Raw genomic sequence first — 6,852 nt, 5'->3', positions numbered from 1 at the left:
TTTTAATAGATTGTAACAGATTTCTACCATCAGACAGAACATTCTGATTTTTTTGAATTTATTTTTTACTGGATTGCAACAGATTTCTATCGGAGAAAACATTCTGATTTTTTTGAATTTATTTTTTACTGGATTGCAACAAATTTCTACCATCAGACAACGAATTTGTGGACACAACACCATGATTAAATAAAGTTATAGCAAACTTTGTTTTGGGTGCTTTTTTTAAAATTGGATAATGTTCTGGGTTTATTTAACATGAAAATTGAGATCCAAACATATATTTATCAGTTCTATTTCATTTTTTTATGTTATTTTTATAAAATAGAAATAAAGTTATAGCAAACTTTGTTTGGGTGCTTTTTTTTTTAATTGGATAATGTTCTGGGTTTATTTAACATGAAAATTGAGATCCAAACATATATTTATCAGTTCTATTTTATTTTTTATGTTATTTTTATAAAATAGTTGTTTTTAATGTGATTTTTTAAAACTTTTCTCATTTATTTTTCTTATTTAATTTGTCTAAAATTTAGTAGAAATTCATTGAAATAATAAATTTATGGATAAAATTTGCATGGTAGAAGTGCTCTAGGGTTTTTCAGGTCTCTGAATCTATATACAGTAAAAAAAACCAATTTAAATATCAAAAATCAAAATTTCACCTCAAATTTTTCCCAATTCCGAACAATAAATCCACGTAAAACTTCATGGCATTAGAAACAACTCCATGAATAACTCCGTTTCTTTATAAAAAGAGAAGACCAGATCCATTTCTTCATACAATTCTGCAACTATTGTTGTCAAAAACCTAGAGAAATACAATGGACGGTATGCCTCCGATGCCTACGATGTCACCTCCCACACCGCCTTCGCCACCATCCACACAGATGGCCATGGAACACATGAGGAGCAGCTTTTATTGGGGCAGTGATGTTGAATTCTTTTTTGCGAACTGGCCTTCAGGCCATGTGGTGATGTATATCTTGGCTCTTGTGTTACTTCTTGTCATTTCTGTAATGAATGAGTATCTGTCTAATTACAGAGGTTATCATGGTGGGAATAAAGCTTGGGCAGCTGCTGGATTGGTACAGACCCTATGGCACACAGTCCGTGTTGCCACCGGCTACCTACTTATGTTAGCGGTCATGTCTTACAACCTGGGTGTGTTCGTTGTTGTCATTGTAGGCTCTGCAATTGGTTTCTACATATTTGGTAGACAACGTGCAGATACTCAAAGCAAACTGTGAATGGATTCCGGACAAATCTGAAAATATCAGAGGGGCGAAAGATCAATTGTCTCCTGAAAGCTGCCAGTTATATTTCTTGCTTTTTCCGTTTGTGGGTATTTTGTAGAAAGTTTAGAGATGTATTTCACAGGTCTGCTTTGGTCTGAAAGGGTTTTATGTAAAACTATTTCTCAATACTAAGGGTTACCGTGAGCCTAGTCTGTAAATTGGTGTTTGCAACACTGAATAGTCTGTAAATTGGTGTTTGCAACACTGCAAAACTTCAGATGAGAAAGTTGAATGTTGTCAGTAAATTGGTGTTTGCAACGCTGCAAAACTTCAGATGAGAAAGCTGAATGTTTTTTCCAGAAGAAAAAAACACGGGTTTTATATTAGATTATTTCAGATGAGAAAGTTGAATGTTTCCAGAAGGAAAAAACACTGGTTTTATATTAGATTATGAAATAAAGACCAGTAAAATTATTAATTAGAAATTCCATGATATATAAGATTCATAAAGCTATAAATCATCCTATTCTGTATATCCTATTTCATCTAGATATTTTCCAAAAAATCTTCTCAAACCATACATGTATAAGTGAGAAAACCGTAATAAGAAAGTGTTTCCAATACATCATCCAAAACCTAAGTGAAAGATCATACATACAACAATAAAAAATGAAGCAATACTGTGAGATTCTATTATAGCAGCTTGATCCACCCCTCCTCCCTGGTGAAAGTTTTAATGTTTTTTTTGTCACAATTAAAACTTTACAAGTTGAATTCTGTATTCACCAGTGATGATAGTTCAAATTCTGTTTCATCTCGGGTTCATTGATTGATAGTTTTTTTTGTAAGGAAAAAAAGCTGAATTATATTCATAAATATTTCTGAATATACATCATATAGCAGATAGTAGGAGGAGTCCCAGATAGCCCATGTAGAAATATCTTGAGTAAAAAAAACTATAAGATCTCAAAAGCAAGACAGAGGGATGGTATAGATCCTAATCAGATCAGTATGTGACAGATACTGTCTCTAGACATATCAAAATTATAACGGTCTGCTGTATAATAGACATCAGAATAGATGAAGATGATAGAGAAATAATGAAGCGAAGAGGAAATATATAATATAACAGGTTAAGCTACGCACCGTATATGGGGATTCAAAATTTTAGAAGATGTGCATTCAAGGTACCAGAAATGAGAAGAGAAATATATATGCTATGTACCAGGGAGGCGGAACTCCTGAATATTGTGCTGAATTTCTCCCACAGTGATAGAAATCCACCAAGAATCGTTAGCGGTCATGTCTTACAACGTGGGTGTGTTCGTTGTTGTCATTGTAGTCTCTGCAATTGGTTTCTACATATTTGGTAGACAACGTGCAGATACTCAAAGCAAACTGTGAATGGATTCCGAGAAAAATCTGAAAATATCAGAGGGGCGAATGATCAATGGTCTCCTGAAAGCTGCCAGTTATATTTCTTGCTTTTTTCCGTTTGTGGGTATTTTGTAGAAAGTTTAGAGATGTATTTCACAGGTCTGCTTTGGTCTGAAAGGGTTTTATATAAAACTATTTCTCAATACTGAGTGTTACCGTGAGTCTAGCCTGTAAATTGGTGTTTGCAACACTGCAAAACTTCAGATGAGAAAGTTGAATGTTTTTTATCAGAAGAAAAAAACACTGGTGGTATATTAGATTATGAAATAAAGACTAGTAAAATTATTATTAGAGATTCCATCATAGTCTGCGTATCTTATTTCATCTAGACATTTTCGAAAAAATCTTCTCAAACCATACATGTGTAAGTGAGAAAACCCTAATAAGAAGCAAAACCCAAAACCTAAGTGAAAGATCAGACATACAACCATAAAAAATGAAGCAATACTGTGAGATTCTATTATAGCAGCTTGATCCACCCCTCCTCCCTGGTAAAAGTTGAATGTTTTTATATCACAATTAAAACTTTACGAGTTGAATTCTGTATTCACCAGTGATGATAGTTAATCAATTTAATTCAAATTCTGTTTCACCTCGGGTGAATTCTGTATTCACCAGTGATGATAGTTAATCAATTTAATTCAAATTCTGTTTCACCTCGGGTTCATTGATTGATAGTTAATCAATCTAACTGTGATGCTAGATTTCCTTTTTTTTTTCAATTGAATTAGATCCATCCTGATCTTCCATCATAAAAAACACTGTAAACTTCCAGAAATCAAAGCAAATCCACCAGTATACTTCCTAAAATTAGAAAGAGCGGGCTGCACCTGCCAACAACGAACTTCCCAAAAATAAAAGATGTGTTCAAGAGAACGGATGCGAACAAGATGGGATGGTTAAAGTAATCACAGAATAATGGAAAATAAAAGTAAGTTCCCAGATGAGATGGATCAGCAAAAAAAATCTAAAACATAGTTTTTATTTTTTTAAAAATCGCAAATATAGTTTTTAATATGGATTAAAAATATAAATATATGTCGTTAATGTAAATGCAAAAATATGGTTTAGATTAATGTAAAGTGGATATGTTTTGAATAAATGAATCAGCTCGAATAAATATAGTTCAAGTAATTAAAGTAAAAGTATTAACGATATTTATTTTGAGTTAAATTTTTTGGTTAATTATATTGATAGGTTTGTTTATTTTAGAATATGATTTTTATAATTGTAATTTAATTATCAATAATTATTAAATGGATGGTAAGGATTTATTTTCCAGAATATTTTTAGTAGTATATGCAAATTAATGATTGAGATTTATCTCTAAAGAAGTTAGGATATTTTTACAAACATCATAAGAACTAGTGTTATATGTAGTGACTTATGATATTTTGGACATGTAGTATTTGTTAGGGTCTTCTAATTTATAGGATCTCAAGGTATTTGAGTATTTTATCTCAAGAATCTTATATTGTAAATTCTTGTCAACCTGTCAATGATTTTCAAATAAAAGAAAAAATAGAATAAAAAATGAAAAGAGGGTCTAAATAAAAAAAAAAGAGGAAAAACAAAAAAATTGAAAAACAATGAAAAATAAAACCCTATCAAAAGAAAAACAAAAAAGGGGAATAATATTGAAAGTGTTGCAAGTCTAAATGCCACTACTAATAGATAGATTTTTTCATTATTGTTAAATAAAGGTTGTGTGCCAGCTTGTTCAAATTGCCACAATGACTAGCTAATTGTTTATTCATATAGTGTAATCATGGTTAAACATGTTTAAATTTTTGTAAATTAGGTTAGAGAATAGAGATTTGTCAAACAATCTAATATTGGTAAATCAGTATTTAAGTAGAAAATGACATTGATTCAACTGTTTAATCTGAATCAATAGGAGAAATAAGTGAAAGGTTAGATAGTTTTTCATTATGTATAAAAGAAAATAATGTGGGTTTGCTAGTCTAAGTGCACCCTTTAGAGAAAAGAAAATGTTAGTTTAGTTATGGGTAGGTAAATTAGATGGTTTTGTTAATATATGCCTATACCATTTATATCCTAAGTTTTAATGATATGGTAAAGAGACAAACAGGTGCAATGGGATAAAGTGTTTTTCATGATTTTATTCCTAAACCTTTATCCTAAGTCAAAAAGGAAAAACATGAAAGACACATGGCGACAAAGTTTCTCTATTGTATATGGTTAAAAGACAGCGGTGCCAGAGCGTCGGGATCCTCTCCCGCTCATGATCCACGGCCCATATTTTTCTTCGGCCCCCCTCTCCATCTTGACTTTACTGCGGGGGGGGGGGGGGGGGAGGTGGAGTTGGTCTGAAAAGGTTGTTTCCCCACTGGGCCCGATCCCCTACGCGGCACCCTTTCCACATTTCACATCCCCCTTGGACGAAACCGCTTACCACTCTCTACCCCCTCTAAAACCACCGTCCCCTCGCCCGCTTTACCACGTCCCCACAACGATACCTTCACCTCTCACCTCTCGCCACGTCGCCTAGCCATTAACCAATTAAATGCACTCCCGACAAAGAAATAAATGTTCAACATTAATTTCATACTTCCCGGGTAACCGTTTGAAATTAACGGTCCCGCGCCATTTCCAAAGGGACTTTGACAACAATGTTTAAAAGCTTTTGAAATTGACACTTCCCCCCTTTTCACTGCTTATCCTCTATAAATCGACAGCTTTTATACAACGACCTGTTCTCAGAGTGTTTCCTCGAACAGAACCAAATTGAAACTAACAATCCTCTGTCTCCTTCACCTAACAATTCGTTACCTAAACTGTTTCCCAGTAACGTCTTCTGTCAATTTCTTATCTTTCACTAATACAATCATGCCTCCCAAAAGAAAAACTAAAGATAAAATTTTTAATCCCTTGATCCCTCCCTCCATAGATTTAGATCACATCCCTTTAGCTGACAGGGATTATCGAATAAATGAAACCCAATGTGATTGTGATTTTTTAGAGTCATATTGTTGGTTGGAAGACAAGCATGCAAATAAAACTAATGAAATTGGGCTTTGGGAGTCCAATCTTCCCAATTACATCTTCCCCCTGACCTTCCAAGCCCTTGAGTTTACCAGAACATGCCAGGCCTATTATGTCCCTACCCAAAGAGTTATCACGGCCCCATCCGGTGACATTCTCTTTACAATTCTTGCCCAGTCCATTGACCAAATGATGCTAGCATCCCCTGTGGAAAACAATACTTCTTTCTCCTTAGAATCCCTCACCTAGCTTTATCAGAAGCTAGATTTTGCTACCAGAGCCAAAATTTCCGAGATCTTCTTGCCTGAGAATGCCTAGTTACCTAAGAAGAACCCTCCATATCCTTCCTCCATCTTCCCTGATCGAGCTAAGGAAATCATATCCATAATTTCCTATATTTTGGGTTATCATTCTGATTAGTAGGTAGATGAACCCATTTTAGGTTTCCAAACAGTAAGCCATCCATTGTATTCGATTTCAACCAATTCTTGGCTGACAACATTCATGAACAATTTCTAAAATTTTCCATGGAGTAGTTGTTAAATTACACCTCTGTTTTATCTATATGTTTCTTTACTATTAGGCAGATAAGTTCAATTTTGCAATGCAAAAGCTTGATGATGCAGGAAATCAACAACCATTGATCTTTTGGACCTCATTGGTCATGAAAGAGCAACAAGATTTCTCTTACAATCAGTTTATCGAGGAATTTGTTCACCCAGCCATGAACATCCTTAACAGTTCAATACAACCTATAATCAATGAAGCACCTAATAGATTAGGCCAAGACTGGGGATTGATATTTATACCAAAACTACATAGAGATCAGGGTTTATGGTTGTGAATTGGCACCATAGAAACTCCCTAAATACCTCCCCATGAGGATTTTTTTCCCTAGAGTAGATTAGACAGATGTTAAATTCTGATGACATTCAGTTTGTGGTGGCCAAAAAGAAATCACAATTTTGCATAAAGACATAGGTGGGCCCATTTGTATATAATACTAGGACAGCAGGTGAAGAAGTAGACAAAATGCTTAAAGATATGAAGTTCAGCCTGAGTTTTATATGGTCTTATGACCCTTGTGGCATTAATTCAAAGCTTAGAGTAGAGAATAAAAGTACTCCCTACATCCATACTTCAAGGCCCTAAAATAGAAAAGTATGCAAAT

General features: G+C 34.0%; 1 pseudogene; it reads left to right on the top strand.

Annotated features, from left to right (window-relative positions):
* Nucleotides 1-650: 650 nt before the first annotated feature.
* Nucleotides 651-1,634, top strand: LOC149151630 (copper transporter 6 pseudogene; annotated as a pseudogene).
* Nucleotides 1,635-6,852: the final 5,218 nt, after the last annotated feature.

The sequence above is a fragment of the Pinus tabuliformis genome, chromosome 9 (genome assembly GCF_031772625.1).
Source record: "Pinus tabuliformis cultivar Carrire ecotype Pingquan chromosome 9, CPIR1, whole genome shotgun sequence".
NCBI lineage: Eukaryota > Viridiplantae > Streptophyta > Pinopsida > Pinales > Pinaceae > Pinus > Pinus tabuliformis.
This window is presented reverse-complemented; position numbering and strand designations above follow the sequence as displayed.